Source organism: Phyllobates terribilis, unplaced genomic scaffold, assembly GCF_046119375.1.
Source record: "Phyllobates terribilis strain yellow unplaced genomic scaffold, ASM4611937v1 Scaffold_782__1_contigs__length_678473, whole genome shotgun sequence".
In the NCBI taxonomy this organism is placed as follows: Eukaryota; Metazoa; Chordata; class Amphibia; order Anura; family Dendrobatidae; genus Phyllobates; species Phyllobates terribilis.
Window position 1 is genome coordinate 1 of NW_027363542.1, and position 15,882 is coordinate 15,882.

The 15,882-nt window shown below is 44.8% G+C and overlaps 12 non-coding genes across 12 annotated transcripts; all 12 read right to left on the bottom strand.

The window, feature by feature from the left end:
* Positions 1 to 507: 507 nt before the first annotated feature.
* Positions 508 to 698, bottom strand: LOC141239980 (U2 spliceosomal RNA). Its single transcript, XR_012305302.1, has one exon. It is a non-coding gene; the product is annotated as a U2 spliceosomal RNA (small nuclear RNA).
* Positions 699 to 1,747: 1,049 nt separating this feature from the next.
* LOC141240013 (U2 spliceosomal RNA) lies at positions 1,748 to 1,938 on the bottom strand. The gene has a single exon (XR_012305333.1). It is a non-coding gene; the product is annotated as a U2 spliceosomal RNA (small nuclear RNA).
* Positions 1,939 to 3,052: 1,114 nt separating this feature from the next.
* On the bottom strand, positions 3,053 to 3,243 carry LOC141240027 (U2 spliceosomal RNA). The gene has a single exon (XR_012305347.1). It is a non-coding gene; the product is annotated as a U2 spliceosomal RNA (small nuclear RNA).
* Positions 3,244 to 4,355: 1,112 nt separating this feature from the next.
* On the bottom strand, positions 4,356 to 4,546 carry LOC141240012 (U2 spliceosomal RNA). Its single transcript, XR_012305332.1, has one exon. It is a non-coding gene; the product is annotated as a U2 spliceosomal RNA (small nuclear RNA).
* Positions 4,547 to 5,661: 1,115 nt separating this feature from the next.
* On the bottom strand, positions 5,662 to 5,852 carry LOC141240089 (U2 spliceosomal RNA). Its single transcript, XR_012305392.1, has one exon. It is a non-coding gene; the product is annotated as a U2 spliceosomal RNA (small nuclear RNA).
* A 1,112-nt stretch (positions 5,853 to 6,964) lies between these two features.
* On the bottom strand, positions 6,965 to 7,155 carry LOC141240010 (U2 spliceosomal RNA). Its single transcript, XR_012305331.1, has one exon. It is a non-coding gene; the product is annotated as a U2 spliceosomal RNA (small nuclear RNA).
* Positions 7,156 to 8,270: 1,115 nt separating this feature from the next.
* Positions 8,271 to 8,461, bottom strand: LOC141240018 (U2 spliceosomal RNA). The gene has a single exon (XR_012305338.1). It is a non-coding gene; the product is annotated as a U2 spliceosomal RNA (small nuclear RNA).
* A 1,115-nt stretch (positions 8,462 to 9,576) lies between these two features.
* Positions 9,577 to 9,767, bottom strand: LOC141240101 (U2 spliceosomal RNA). Its single transcript, XR_012305403.1, has one exon. It is a non-coding gene; the product is annotated as a U2 spliceosomal RNA (small nuclear RNA).
* Positions 9,768 to 10,882: 1,115 nt separating this feature from the next.
* On the bottom strand, positions 10,883 to 11,073 carry LOC141240014 (U2 spliceosomal RNA). Its single transcript, XR_012305334.1, has one exon. It is a non-coding gene; the product is annotated as a U2 spliceosomal RNA (small nuclear RNA).
* Positions 11,074 to 12,188: 1,115 nt separating this feature from the next.
* LOC141240112 (U2 spliceosomal RNA) lies at positions 12,189 to 12,379 on the bottom strand. The gene has a single exon (XR_012305414.1). It is a non-coding gene; the product is annotated as a U2 spliceosomal RNA (small nuclear RNA).
* A 1,115-nt stretch (positions 12,380 to 13,494) lies between these two features.
* On the bottom strand, positions 13,495 to 13,685 carry LOC141239987 (U2 spliceosomal RNA). Its single transcript, XR_012305308.1, has one exon. It is a non-coding gene; the product is annotated as a U2 spliceosomal RNA (small nuclear RNA).
* Positions 13,686 to 14,794: 1,109 nt separating this feature from the next.
* On the bottom strand, positions 14,795 to 14,985 carry LOC141240031 (U2 spliceosomal RNA). Its single transcript, XR_012305351.1, has one exon. It is a non-coding gene; the product is annotated as a U2 spliceosomal RNA (small nuclear RNA).
* Between the last annotated feature and the right edge of the window lie 897 nt (positions 14,986 to 15,882).

The following is a 15,882-nucleotide window of genomic DNA, read 5'->3' on the forward strand; positions in this document are numbered from 1 at the left end:
CAGCAGAAGGAGACAACGTTTCAGAAAAGGCATTGTAGCAAACCAAAAAAGAAATTTTAAGCGCAGCAGAGTAACCAGCGCACATACCTGTTAGCTCAGGTGAGTTTAAAAGGCTGCTGTTGATAACAAGGGCATTTGCTAAATAGATGGTGTGTGTGCAACAATATACTGAAAGGTCAATTATATTGTGCAACTTATCTCACCACCTGTAGTTATTTAGGTAAAAGCTCCAAAATGCTTGCCTAATATGTCTGTTTATCCAAAAGGAAGTAAAAAGGGAGAGCTAGAAAGATAGCATTGCATCACATTACATGGCAATGCAATGCACAGTTGCTGAAGTTGAACCAAAATGAGCTTGTAATCTGGCTTCTGCAACTTTGAACATGAAAAATCCAATGAGGAGAAGAAAAGCAAAGCCAAAGAGTCCATCCCAAAATCCGACAAACAAGCAAAATGAACAAAAAACATTGAATTCAATTCTTTCTGATTTTAGAAACTGCATTAAAGAAGGGGTGCACTGGTCCTGGAGATACTGCAATACCAGGTCAATGCGTGGAGTGGACAGAGCAAGCTCTTTTTCCATCTCCCTGTTCTAAAAATCCATTTAATATATGGTCCCCAGATAGGGGACGTATCAGATATTAAACTGATAAGAACAGATACTACACTTGATCTTAGCCAAAAGGCCGAGAAGCGATAACCAGAATTGGTTTCAAACTACGGAGCCACCCAAGGATCCTGAAAAGTCCATTTGTGGAGATGAGCTCCTGGACTCCCGTTAAGAAGACATGTTGTCAACCTCTAGATCCCTTACATGCCTGCACTTTTCGGCTTGCTGCTGCTGCAATCCACGCGTTTTAGATCTGCATAACTCCACCTCTTTAAACACAGCACCTTCACCCCCTGCTGTTCCCACCCGCCTCAACACCGTTGGAAGGGAGGAGAACCAATTAAGGCGGGGGGTGGGGTGGAACGAGCAGCTGTCTACCCTTAGCAGGAGGGCTCCTGATTACATACCTCTCCTGCTGCTGCTGCTGCTGCTGCTGGCTGTCCAGCAGCAGAATGAAGGTGGCTGCTGCTGTGCACAGGTATATAAAGGCTCAGAGCCTATTATGACACGCGCAGCCAGCGTTCCATTGCCACATTCCATCTACTGCAGGCAGGATACCTGGCTGGCTGAATGTCGCTGAGATGCTCACAGAGACCGCCATAAGCAACAGTTTAACAGAATGCCACAGACTAATCAACCAAACTTTTTGGGTTGGGTTCTCTTTTATAGTCTGCAGGCATTAAATGAAAGAAGTCAGTGTTCCAGCAGAAGGAGACAACGTTTCAGAAAAGGCATTGTAGCAAACCAAAAAAGAAATTTTAAGCGCAGCAGAGTAACCAGCGCACATACCTGTTAGCTCAGGTGAGTTTAAAAGGCTGCTGTTGATAACAAGGGCATTTGCTAAATAGATGGTGTGTGTGCAACAATATACTGAAAGGTCAATTATATTGTGCAGCTTATCTCACCACCTGTAGTTATTTAGGTGAAAGCTCCAAAATGCTTGCCTAATATGTCTGTTTATCCAAAAGGAAGTAAAAAGGGAGAGCTAGAAAGATAGCATTGCATCACATTACATGGCAATGCAATGCACAGTTGCTGAAGTTGAACCAAAATGAGCTTCCCAAAATCCGACAAACAAGCAAAATGAACAAAAAACATTGAATTCAATTCTTTCTGATTTTAGAAACTGCATTAAAGAAGGGGTGCACCGGTCCTGGAGATACTGCAATACCAGGTCAATGCGTGGAGTGGACAGAGCAAGCTCTTTTTCCATCTCCCTGTTCTAAAAATCCATTTAATATACGGTCCCCAGATAGGGGACGTATCAGATATTAAACTGATAAGAACAGATACTACACTTGATCTTAGCCAAAAGGCCGAGAAGCGATAACCAGAATTGGTTTCAAACTACGGAGCCACCCAAGGATCCTGAAAAGTCCATTTGTGGAGATGAGCTCCTGGACTCCCGTTAAGAAGACATGTTGTCAACCTCTAGATCCCTTACATGCCTGCACTTTTCGGCTTGCTGCTGCTGCAATCCACGCGTTTTAGATCTGCATAACTCCACCTCTTTAAACACAGCACCTTCACCCCCTGCTGTTCCCACCCGCCTCAACACCGTTGGAAGGGAGGAGAACCAATTAAGGCGGGGGGTGGGGTGGAACGAGCAGCTGTCTACCCTTAGCAGGAGGGCTCCTGATTACATACCTCTCCTGCTGCTGCTGCTGCTGGCTGTCCAGCAGCAGACTGAAGGTGGCTGCTGCTGTGCACAGGTATATAAAGGCTCAGAGCCTATTATGACACGCGCAGCCAGCGTTCCATTGCCACATTCCATCTACTGCAGGCAGGATACCTGGCTGGCTGAATGTCGCTGAGAAGCTCACAGAGACCGCCATAAGCAACAGTTTAACAGAATGCCACAGACTAATCAACCAAACTTTTTGGGTTGGGTTCTTTTTATAGTCTGCAGGCATTAAATGAAAGAAGTCAGTGTTCCAGCAGAAGGAGACAACGTTTCAGAAAAGGCATTGTAGCAAACCAAAAAAGAAATTTTAAGCGCAGCAGAGTAACCAGCGCACATACCTGTTAGCTCAGGTGAGTTTAAAAGGCTGCTGTTGATAACAAGGGCATTTGCTAAATAGATGGTGTGTGTGCAACAATATACTGAAAGGTCAATTATATTGTGCAGCTTATCTCACCACCTGTAGTTATTTAGGTGAAAGCTCCAAAATGCTTGCCTAATATGTCTGTTTATCCAAAAGGAAGTAAAAAGGGAGAGCTAGAAAGATAGCATTGCATCACATTACATGGCAATGCAATGCACAGTTGCTGAAGTTGAACCAAAATGAGCTTGTAATCTGGCTTCTGCAACTTTGAACATGAAAAATCCAATGAGGAGAAGAAAAGCAAAGCCAAAGAGTCCATCCCAAAATCCGACAAACAAGCAAAATGAACAAAAAACATTGAATTCAATTCTTTCTGATTTTAGAAACTGCATTAAAGAAGGGGTGCACCGGTCCTGGAGATACTGCAATACCAGGTTAATGCGTGGAGTGGACAGAGCAAGCTCTTTTTCCATCTCCCTGTTCTAAAAATCCATTTAATATATGGTCCCCAGATAGGGGACGTATCAGATATTAAACTGATAAGAACAGATACTACACTTGATCTTAGCCAAAAGGCCGAGAAGCGATAACCAGAATTGGTTTCAAACTACGGAGCCACCCAAGGATCCTGAAAAGTCCATTTGTGGAGATGAGCTCCTGGACTCCCGTTAAGAAGACATGTTGTCAACCTCTAGATCCCTTACATGCCTGCACTTTTCGGCTTGCTGCTGCTGCAATCCACGCGTTTTAGATCTGCATAACTCCACCTCTTTAAACACAGCACCTTCACCCCCTGCTGTTCCCACCCGCCTCAACACCGTTGGAAGGGAGGAGAACCAATTAAGGCGGGGGGTGGGGTGGAACGAGCAGCTGTCTACCCTTAACAGGAGGGCTCCTGATTACATACCTCTCCTGCTGCTGCTGCTGCTGGCTGTCCAGCAGCAGACTGAAGGTGGCTGCTGCTGTGCACAGGTATATAAAGGCTCAGAGCCTATTATGACACGCGCAGCCAGCGTTCCATTGCCACATTCCATCTACTGCAGGCAGGATACCTGGCTGGCTGAATGTCGCTGAGAAGCTCACAGAGACCGCCATAAGCAACAGTTTAACAGAATGCCACAGACTAATCAACCAAACTTTTTGGGTTGGGTTCTCTTTTATAGTCTGCAGGCATTAAATGAAAGAAGTCAGTGTTCCAGCAGAAGGAGACAACGTTTCAGAAAAGGCATTGTAGCAAACCAAAAAAGAAATTTTAAGCGCAGCAGAGTAACCAGCGCACATACCTGTTAGCTCAGGTGAGTTTAAAAGGCTGCTGTTGATAACAAGGGCATTTGCTAAATAGATGGTGTGTGTGCAACAATATACTGAAAGGTCAATTATATTGTGCAGCTTATCTCACCACCTGTAGTTATTTAGGTGAAAGCTCCAAAATGCTTGCCTAATATGTCTGTTTATCCAAAAGGAAGTAAAAAGGGAGAGCTAGAAAGATAGCATTGCATCACATTACATGGCAATGCAATGCACAGTTGCTGAAGTTGAACCAAAATGAGCTTGTAATCTGGCTTCTGCAACTTTGAACATGAAAAATCCAATGAGAAGAAAAGCAAAGCCAAAGAGTCCATCCCAAAATCCGACAAACAAGCAAAATGAACAAAAAACATTGAATTCAATTCTTTCTGATTTTAGAAACTGCATTAAAGAAGGGGTGCACCGGTCCTGGAGATACTGCAATACCAGGTCAATGCGTGGAGTGGACAGAGCAAGCTCTTTTTCCATCTCCCTGTGCTAAAAATCCATTTAATATATGGTCCCCAGATAGGGGACGTATCAGATATTAAACTGATAAGAACAGATACTACACTTGATCTTAGCCAAAAGGCCGAGAAGCGATAACCAGAATTGGTTTCAAACTACGGAGCCACCCAAGGATCCTGAAAAGTCCATTTGTGGAGATGAGCTCCTGGACTCCCGTTAAGAAGACATGTTGTCAACCTCTAGATCCCTTACATGCCTGCACTTTTCGGCTTGCTGCTGCTGCAATCCACGCATTTTAGATCTGCATAACTCCACCTCTTTAAACACAGCACCTTCACCCCCTGCTGTTCCCACCCGCCTCAACACCGTTGGAAGGGAGGAGAACCAATTAAGGCGGGGGGTGGGGTGGAACGAGCAGCTGTCTACCCTTAGCAGGAGGGCTCCTGATTACATACCTCTCCTGCTGCTGCTGCTGCTGGCTGTCCAGCAGCAGACTGAAGGTGGCTGCTGCTGTGCACAGGTATATAAAGGCTCAGAGCCTATTATGACACGCGCAGCCAGCGTTCCATTGCCACATTCCATCTACTGCAGGCAGGATACCTGGCTGGCTGAATGTCGCTGAGAAGCTCACAGAGACCGCCATAAGCAACAGTTTAACAGAATGCCACAGACTAATCAACCAAACTTTTTGGGTTGGGTTCTCTTTTATAGTCTGCAGGCATTAAATGAAAGAAGTCAGTGTTCCAGCAGAAGGAGACAACGTTTCAGAAAAGGCATTGTAGCAAACCAAAAAAGAAATTTTAAGCGCAGCAGAGTAACCAGCGCACATACCTGTTAGCTCAGGTGAGTTTAAAAGGCTGCTGTTGATAACAAGGGCATTTGCTAAATAGATGGTGTGTGTGCAACAATATACTGAAAGGTCAATTATATTGTGCAGCTTATCTCACCACCTGTAGTTATTTAGGTGAAAGCTCCAAAATGCTTGCCTAATATGTCTGTTTATCCAAAAGGAAGTAAAAAGGGAGAGCTAGAAAGATAGCATTGCATCACATTACATGGCAATGCAATGCACAGTTGCTGAAGTTGAACCAAAATGAGCTTGTAATCTGGCTTCTGCAACTTTGAACATGAAAAATCCAATGAGGAGAAGAAAAGCAAAGCCAAAGAGTCCATCCCAAAATCCGACAAACAAGCAAAATGAACAAAAAACATTGAATTCAATTCTTTCTGATTTTAGAAACTGCATTAAAGAAGGGGTGCACCGGTCCTGGAGATACTGCAATACCAGGTCAATGCGTGGAGTGGACAGAGCAAGCTCTTTTTCCATCTCCCTGTTCTAAAAATCCATTTAATATATGGTCCCCAGATAGGGGACGTATCAGATATTAAACTGATAAGAACAGATACTACACTTGATCTTAGCCAAAAGGCCGAGAAGCGATAACCAGAATTGGTTTCAAACTACGGAGCCACCCAAGGATCCTGAAAAGTCCATTTGTGGAGATGAGCTCCTGGACTCCCGTTAAGAAGACATGTTGTCAACCTCTAGATCCCTTACATGCCTGCACTTTTCGGCTTGCTGCTGCTGCAATCCACGCGTTTTAGATCTGCATAACTCCACCTCTTTAAACACAGCACCTTCACCCCCTGCTGTTCCCACCCGCCTCAACACCGTTGGAAGGGAGGAGAACCAATTAAGGCGGGGGGTGGGGTGGAACGAGCAGCTGTCTACCCTTAACAGGAGGGCTCCTGATTACATACCTCTCCTGCTGCTGCTGCTGCTGGCTGTCCAGCAGCAGACTGAAGGTGGCTGCTGCTGTGCACAGGTATATAAAGGCTCAGAGCCTATTATGACACGCGCAGCCAGCGTTCCATTGCCACATTCCATCTACTGCAGGCAGGATACCTGGCTGGCTGAATGTCGCTGAGAAGCTCACAGAGACCGCCATAAGCAACAGTTTAACAGAATGCCACAGACTAATCAACCAAACTTTTTGGGTTGGGTTCTCTTTTATAGTCTGCAGGCATTAAATGAAAGAAGTCAGTGTTCCAGCAGAAGGAGACAACGTTTCAGAAAAGGCATTGTAGCAAACCAAAAAAGAAATTTTAAGCGCAGCAGAGTAACCAGCGCACATACCTGTTAGCTCAGGTGAGTTTAAAAGGCTGCTGTTGATAACAAGGGCATTTGCTAAATAGATGGTGTGTGTGCAACAATATACTGAAAGGTCAATTATATTGTGCAGCTTATCTCACCACCTGTAGTTATTTAGGTGAAAGCTCCAAAATGCTTGCCTAATATGTCTGTTTATCCAAAAGGAAGTAAAAAGGGAGAGCTAGAAAGATAGCATTGCATCACATTACATGGCAATGCAATGCACAGTTGCTGAAGTTGAACCAAAATGAGCTTGTAATCTGGCTTCTGCAACTTTGAACATGAAAAATCCAATGAGAAGAAAAGCAAAGCCAAAGAGTCCATCCCAAAATCCGACAAACAAGCAAAATGAACAAAAAACATTGAATTCAATTCTTTCTGATTTTAGAAACTGCATTAAAGAAGGGGTGCACCGGTCCTGGAGAAACTGCAATACCAGGTCAATGCGTGGAGTGGACAGAGCAAGCTCTTTTTCCATCTCCCTGTTCTAAAAATCCATTTAATATATGGTCCCCAGATAGGGGACGTATCAGATATTAAACTGATAAGAACAGATACTACACTTGATCTTAGCCAAAAGGCCGAGAAGCGATAACCAGAATTGGTTTCAAACTACGGAGCCACCCAAGGATCCTGAAAAGTCCATTTGTGGAGATGAGCTCCTGGACTCCCGTTAAGAAGACATGTTGTCAACCTCTAGATCCCTTACATGCCTGCACTTTTCGGCTTGCTGCTGCTGCAATCCACGCGTTTTAGATCTGCATAACTCCACCTCTTTAAACACAGCACCTTCACCCCCTGCTGTTCCCACCCGCCTCAACACCGTTGGAAGGGAGGAGAACCAATTAAGGCGGGGGGTGGGGTGGAACGAGCAGCTGTCTACCCTTAGCAGGAGGGCTCCTGATTACATACCTCTCCTGCTGCTGCTGCTGCTGGCTGTCCAGCAGCAGACTGAAGGTGGCTGCTGCTGTGCACAGGTATATAAAGGCTCAGAGCCTATTATGACACGCGCAGCCAGCGTTCCATTGCCACATTCCATCTACTGCAGGCAGGATACCTGGCTGGCTGAATGTCGCTGAGAAGCTCACAGAGACCGCCATAAGCAACAGTTTAACAGAATGCCACAGACTAATCAACCAAACTTTTTGGGTTGGGTTCTCTTTTATAGTCTGCAGGCATTAAATGAAAGAAGTCAGTGTTCCAGCAGAAGGAGACAACGTTTCAGAAAAGGCATTGTAGCAAACCAAAAAATAAATTTTAAGCGCAGCAGAGTAACCAGCGCACATACCTGTTAGCTCAGGTGAGTTTAAAAGGCTGCTGTTGATAACAAGGGCATTTGCTAAATAGATGGTGTGTGTGCAACAATATACTGAAAGGTCAATTATATTGTGCAGCTTATCTCACCACCTGTAGTTATTTAGGTGAAAGCTCCAAAATGCTTGCCTAATATGTCTGTTTATCCAAAAGGAAGTAAAAAGGGAGAGCTAGAAAGATAGCATTGCATCACATTACATGGCAATGCAATGCACAGTTGCTGAAGTTGAACCAAAATGAGCTTGTAATCTGGCTTCTGCAACTTTGAACATGAAAAATCCAATGAGGAGAAGAAAAGCAAAGCCAAAGAGTCCATCCCAAAATCCGACAAACAAGCAAAATGAACAAAAAACATTGAATTCAATACTTTCTGATTTTAGAAACTGCATTAAAGAAGGGGTGCACCGGTCCTGGAGATACTGCAATACCAGGTCAATGCGTGGAGTGGACAGAGCAAGCTCTTTTTCCATCTCCCTGTTCTAAAAATCCATTTAATATATGGTCCCCAGATAGGGGATGTATCAGATATTAAACTGATAAGAACAGATACTACACTTGATCTTAGCCAAAAGGCCGAGAAGCGATAACCAGAATTGGTTTCAAACTACGGAGCCACCCAAGGATCCTGAAAAGTCCATTTGTGGAGATGAGCTCCTGGACTCCCGTTAAGAAGACATGTTGTCAACCTCTAGATCCCTTACATGCCTGCACTTTTCGGCTTGCTGCTGCTGCAATCCACGCGTTTTAGATCTGCATAACTCCACCTCTTTAAACACAGCACCTTCACCCCCTGCTGTTCCCACCCGCCTCAACACCGTTGGAAGGGAGGAGAACCAATTAAGGCGGGGGGTGGGGTGGAACGAGCAGCTGTCTACCCTTAGCAGGAGGGCTCCTGATTACATACCTCTCCTGCTGCTGCTGCTGCTGGCTGTCCAGCAGCAGACTGAAGGTGGCTGCTGCTGTGCACAGGTATATAAAGGCTCAGAGCCTATTATGACACGCGCAGCCAGCGTTCCATTGCCACATTCCATCTACTGCAGGCAGGATACCTGGCTGGCTGAATGTCGCTGAGAAGCTCACAGAGACCGCCATAAGCAACAGTTTAACAGAATGCCACAGACTAATCAACCAAACTTTTTGGGTTGGGTTCTCTTTTATAGTCTGCAGGCATTAAATGAAAGAAGTCAGTGTTCCAGCAGAAGGAGACAACGTTTCAGAAAAGGCATTGTAGCAAACCAAAAAAGAAATTTTAAGCGCAGCAGAGTAACCAGCGCACATACCTGTTAGCTCAGGTGAGTTTAAAAGGCTGCTGTTGATAACAAGGGCATTTGCTAAATAGATGGTGTGTGTGCAACAATATACTGAAAGGTCAATTATATTGTGCAGCTTATCTCACCACCTGTAGTTATTTAGGTGAAAGCTCCAAAATGCTTGCCTAATATGTCTGTTTATCCAAAAGGAAGTAAAAAGGGAGAGCTAGAAAGATAGCATTGCATCACATTACATGGCAATGCAATGCACAGTTGCTGAAGTTGAACCAAAATGAGCTTGTAATCTGGCTTCTGCAACTTTGAACATGAAAAATCCAATGAGGAGAAGAAAAGCAAAGCCAAAGAGTCCATCCCAAAATCCGACAAACAAGCAAAATGAACAAAAAACATTGAATTCAATTCTTTCTGATTTTAGAAACTGCATTAAAGAAGGGGTGCACCGGTCCTGGAGATACTGCAATACCAGGTCAATGCGTGGAGTGGACAGAGCAAGCTCTTTTTCCATCTCCCTGTTCTAAAAATCCATTTAATATATGGTCCCCAGATAGGGGACGTATCAGATATTAAACTGATAAGAACAGATACTACACTTGATCTTAGCCAAAAGGCCGAGAAGCGATAACCAGAATTGGTTTCAAACTACGGAGCCACCCAAGGATCCTGAAAAGTCCATTTGTGGAGATGAGCTCCTGGACTCCCGTTAAGAAGACATGTTGTCAACCTCTAGATCCCTTACATGCCTGCACTTTTCGGCTTGCTGCTGCTGCAATCCACGCGTTTTAGATCTGCATAACTCCACCTCTTTAAACACAGCACCTTCACCCCCTGCTGTTCCCACCCGCCTCAACACCGTTGGAAGGGAGGAGAACCAATTAAGGCGGGGGGTGGGGTGGAACGAGCAGCTGTCTACCCTTAGCAGGAGGGCTCCTGATTACATACCTCTCCTGCTGCTGCTGCTGCTGGCTGTCCAGCAGCAGACTGAAGGTGGCTGCTGCTGTGCACAGGTATATAAAGGCTCAGAGCCTATTATGACACGCGCAGCCAGCGTTCCATTGCCACATTCCATCTACTGCAGGCAGGATACCTGGCTGGCTGAATGTCGCTGAGAAGCTCACAGAGACCGCCATAAGCAACAGTTTAACAGAATGCCACAGACTAATCAACCAAACTTTTTGGGTTGGGTTCTCTTTTATAGTCTGCAGGCATTAAATGAAAGAAGTCAGTGTTCCAGCAGAAGGAGACAACGTTTCAGAAAAGGCATTGTAGCAAACCAAAAAAGAAATTTTAAGCGCAGCAGAGTAACCAGCGCACATACCTGTTAGCTCAGGTGAGTTTAAAAGGCTGCTGTTGATAACAAGGGCATTTGCTAAATAGATGGTGTGTGTGCAACAATATACTGAAAGGTCAATTATATTGTGCAGCTTATCTCACCACCTGTAGTTATTTAGGTAAAAGCTCCAAAATGCTTGCCTAATATGTCTGTTTATCCAAAAGGAAGTAAAAAGGGAGAGCTAGAAAGATAGCATTGCATCACATTACATGGCAATGCAATGCACAGTTGCTGAAGTTGAACCAAAATGAGCTTGTAATCTGGCTTCTGCAACTTTGAACATGAAAAATCCAATGAGGAGAAGAAAAGCAAAGCCAAAGAGTCCATCCCAAAATCCGACAAACAAGCAAAATGAACAAAAAACATTGAATTCAATTCTTTCTGATTTTAGAAACTGCATTAAAGAAGGGGTGCACCAGTCCTGGAGATACTGCAATACCAGGTCAATGCGTGGAGTGGACAGAGCAAGCTCTTTTTCCATCTCCCTGTTCTAAAAATCCATTTAATATATGGTCCCCAGATAGGGGACGTATCAGATATTAAACTGATAAGAACAGATACTACACTTGATCTTAGCCAAAAGGCCGAGAAGCGATAACCAGAATTGGTTTCAAACTACGGAGCCACCCAAGGATCCTGAAAAGTCCATTTGTGGAGATGAGCTCCTGGACTCCCGTTAAGAAGACATGTTGTCAACCTCTAGATCCCTTACATGCCTGCACTTTTCGGCTTGCTGCTGCAGCAGTCCACGCGTTTTAGATCTGCATAACTCCACCTCTTTAAACACAGCACCTTCACCCCCTGCTGTTCCGACCCGCCTCAACACCGTTGGAAGGGAGGAGAACCAATTAAGGCGGGGGGTGGGGTGGAACGAGCAGCTGTCTACCCTTAGCAGGAGGGCTCCTGATTACATACCTCTCCTGCTGCTGCTGCTGCTGGCTGTCCAGCAGCAGACTGAAGGTGGCTGCTGCTGTGCACAGGTATATAAAGGCTCAGAGCCTATTATGACACGCGCAGCCAGCGTTCCATTGCCACATTCCATCTACTGCAGGCAGGATACCTGGCTGGCTGAATGTCGCTGAGAAGCTCACAGAGACCGCCATAAGCAACAGTTTAACAGAATGCCACAGACTAATCAACCAAACTTTTTGGGTTGGGTTCTCTTTTATAGTCTGCAGGCATTAAATGAAAGAAGTCAGTGTTCCAGCAGAAGGAGACAACGTTTCAGAAAAGGCATTGTAGCAAACCAAAAAAGAAATTTTAAGCGCAGCAGAGTAACCAGCGCACATACCTGTTAGCTCAGGTGAGTTTAAAAGGCTGCTGTTGATAACAAGGGCATTTGCTAAATAGATGGTGTGTGTGCAACAATATACTGAAAGGTCAATTATATTGTGCAGCTTATCTCACCACCTGTAGTTATTTAGGTGAAAGCTCCAAAATGCTTGCCTAATATGTCTGTTTATCCAAAAGGAAGTAAAAAGGGAGAGCTAGAAAAATAGCATTGCATCACATTACATGGCAATGCAATGCACAGTTGCTGAAGTTGAACCAAAATGAGCTTGTAATCTGGATTCTGCAACTTTGAACATGAAAAATCCAATGAGGAGAAGAAAAGCAAAGCCAAAGAGTCCATCCCAAAATCCGACAAACAAGCAAAATGAACAAAAAACATTGAATTCAATTCTTTCTGATTTTAGAAACTGCATTAAAGAAGGGGTGCACCGGTCCTGGAGATACTGCAATACCAGGTCAATGCGTGGAGTGGACAGAGCAAGCTCTTTTTCCATCTCCCTGTTCTAAAAATCCATTTAATATATGGTCCCCAGATAGGGGACGTATCAGATATTAAACTGATAAGAACAGATACTACACTTGATCTTAGCCAAAAGGCCGAGAAGCGATAACCAGAATTGGTTTCAAACTACGGAGCCACCCAAGGATCCTGAAAAGTCCATTTGTGGAGATGAGCTCCTGGACTCCCGTTAAGAAGACATGTTGTCAACCTCTAGATCCCTTACATGCCTGCACTTTTCGGCTTGCTGCTGCTGCAATCCACGCGTTTTAGATCTGCATAACTCCACCTCTTTAAACACAGCACCTTCACCCCCTGCTGTTCCCACCCGCCTCAACACCGTTGGAAGGGAGGAGAACCAATTAAGGCGGGGGGTGGGGTGGAACGAGCAGCTGTCTACCCTTAGCAGGAGGGCTCCTGATTACATACCTCTCCTGCTGCTGCTGCTGCTGGCTGTCCAGCAGCAGACTGAAGGTGGCTGCTGCTGTGCACAGGTATATAAAGGCTCAGAGCCTATTATGACACGCGCAGCCAGCGTTCCATTGCCACATTCCATCTACTGCAGGCAGGATACCTGGCTGGCTGAATGTCGCTGAGAAGCTGACAGAGACCGCCATAAGCAACAGTTTAACAGAATGCCACAGACTAATCAACCAAACTTTTTGGGTTGGGTTCTCTTTTATAGTCTGCAGGCATTAAATGAAAGAAGTCAGTGTTCCAGCAGAAGGAGACAACGTTTCAGAAAAGGCATTGTAGCAAACCAAAAAAGAAATTTTAAGCGCAGCAGAGTAACCAGCGCACATACCTGTTAGCTCAGGTGAGTTTAAAAGGCTGCTGTTGATAACAAGGGCATTTGCTAAATAGATGGTGTGTGTGCAACAATATACTGAAAGGTCAATTATATTGTGCAGCTTATCTCACCACCTGTAGTTATTTAGGTGAAAGCTCCAAAATGCTTGCCTAATATGTCTGTTTATCCAAAAGGAAGTAAAAAGGGAGAGCTAGAAAGATAGCATTGCATCACATTACATGGCAATGCAATGCACAGTTGCTGAAGTTGAACCAAAATGAGCTTGTAATCTGGCTTCTGCAACTTTGAACATGAAAAATCCAATGAGGAGAAGAAAAGCAAAGCCAAAGAGTCCATCCCAAAATCCGACAAACAAGCAAAATGAACAAAAAACATTGAATTCAATTCTTTCTGATTTTAGAAACTGCATTAAAGAAGGGGTGCACCGGTCCTGGAGATACTGCAATACCAGGTCAATGCGTGGAGTGGACAGAGCAAGCTCTTTTTCCATCTCCCTGTTCTAAAAATCCATTTAATATATGGTCCCCAGATAGGGGACGTATCAGATATTAAACTGATAAGAACAGATACTACACTTGATCTTAGCCAAAAGGCCGAGAAGCGATAACCAGAATTGGTTTCAAACTACGGAGCCACCCAAGGATCCTGAAAAGTCCATTTGTGGAGATGAGCTCCTGGACTCCCGTTAAGAAGACATGTTGTCAACCTCTAGATCCCTTACATGCCTGCACTTTTCGGCTTGCTGCTGCTGCAATCCACGCGTTTTAGATCTGCATAACTCCACCTCTTTAAACACAGCACCTTCACCCCCTGCTGTTCCCACCCGCCTCAACACCGTTGGAAGGGAGGAGAACCAATTAAGGCGGGGGGTGGGGTGGAACGAGCAGCTGTCTACCCTTAGCAGGAGGGCTCCTGATTACATACCTCTCCTGCTGCTGCTGGCTGTCCAGCAGCAGACTGAAGGTGGCTGCTGCTGTGCACAGGTATATAAAGGCTCAGAGCCTATTATGACACGCGCAGTCAGCGTTCCATTGCCACATTCCATCTACTGCAGGCAGGATACCTGGCTGGCTGAATGTCGCTGAGAAGCTCACAGAGACCGCCATAAGCAACAGTTTAACAGAATGCCACAGACTAATCAACCAAACTTTTTGGGTTGGGTTCTCTTTTATAGTCTGCAGGCATTAAATGAAAGAAGTCAGTGTTCCAGCAGAAGGAGACAACGTTTCAGAAAAGGCATTGTAGCAAACCAAAAAAGAAATTTTAAGCGCAGCAGAGTAACCAGCGCACATACCTGTTAGCTCAGGTGAGTTTAAAAGGCTGCTGTTGATAACAAGGGCATTTGCTAAATAGATGGTGTGTGTGCAACAATATACTGAAAGGTCAATTATATTGTGCAGCTTATCTCACCACCTGTAGTTATTTAGGTGAAAGCTCCAAAATGCTTGCCTAATATGTCTGTTTATCCAAAAGGAAGTAAAAAGGGAGAGCTAGAAAGATAGCATTGCATCACATTACATGGCAATGCAATGCACAGTTGCTGAAGTTGAACCAAAATGAGCTTGTAATCTGGCTTCTGCAACTTTGAACATGAAAAATCCAATGAGGAGAAGAAAAGCAAAGCCAAAGAGTCCATCCCAAAATCCGACAAACAAGCAAAATGAACAAAAAACATTGAATTCAATTCTTTCTGATTTTAGAAACTGCATTAAAGAAGGGGTGCACCGGTCCTGGAGATACTGCAATACCAGGTCAATGCATGGAGTGGACAGAGCAAACTCTTTTTCCATCTCCCTGTTCTAAAAATCCATTTAATATATGGTCCCCAGATAGGGGACGTATCAGATATTAAACTGATAAGAACAGATACTACACTTGATCTTAGCCAAAAGGCCGAGAAGCGATAACCAGAATTGGTTTCAAACTACGGAGCCACCCAAGGATCCTGAAAAGTCCATTTGTGGAGATGAGCTCCTGGACTCCCGTTAAGAAGACATGTTGTCAACCTCTAGATCCCTTACATGCCTGCACTTTTCGGCTTGCTGCTGCTGCAATCCACGCGTTTTAGATCTGCATAACTCCACCTCTTTAAACACAGCACCTTCACCCCCTGCTGTTCCCACCCGCCTCAACACCGTTGGAAGGGAGGAGAACCAATTAAGGCGGGGGGTGGGGTGGAACGAGCAGCTGTCTACCCTTAGCAGGAGGGCTCCTGATTACATACCTCTCCTGCTGCTGCTGCTGCTGGCTGTCCAGCAGCAGACTGAAGGTGGCTGCTGCTGTGCACAGGTATATAAAGGCTCAGAGCCTATTATGACACGCGCAGTCAGCGTTCCATTGCCACATTCCATCTACTGCAGGCAGGATACCTGGCTGGCTGAATGTCGCTGAGAAGCTCACAGAGACCGCCATAAGCAACAGTTTAACAGAATGCCACAGACTAATCAACCAAACTTTTTGGGTTGGGTTCTCTTTTATAGTCTGCAGGCATTAAATGAAAGAAGTCAGTGTTCCAGCAGAAGGAGACAACGTTTCAGAAAAGGCATTGTAGCAAACCAAAAAAGAAATTTTAAGCGCAGCAGAGTAACCAGCGCACATACCTGTTAGCTCAGGTGAGTTTAAAAGGCTGCTGTTGATAACAAGGGCATTTGCTAAATAGATGGTGTGTGTGCAACAATATACTGAAAGGTCAATTATATTGTGCAGCTTATCTCACCACCTGTAGTTATTTAGGTGAAAGCTCCAAAATGCTTGCCTAATATGTCTGTTTATCCAAAAGGAAGTAAAAAGGGAGAGCTAGAA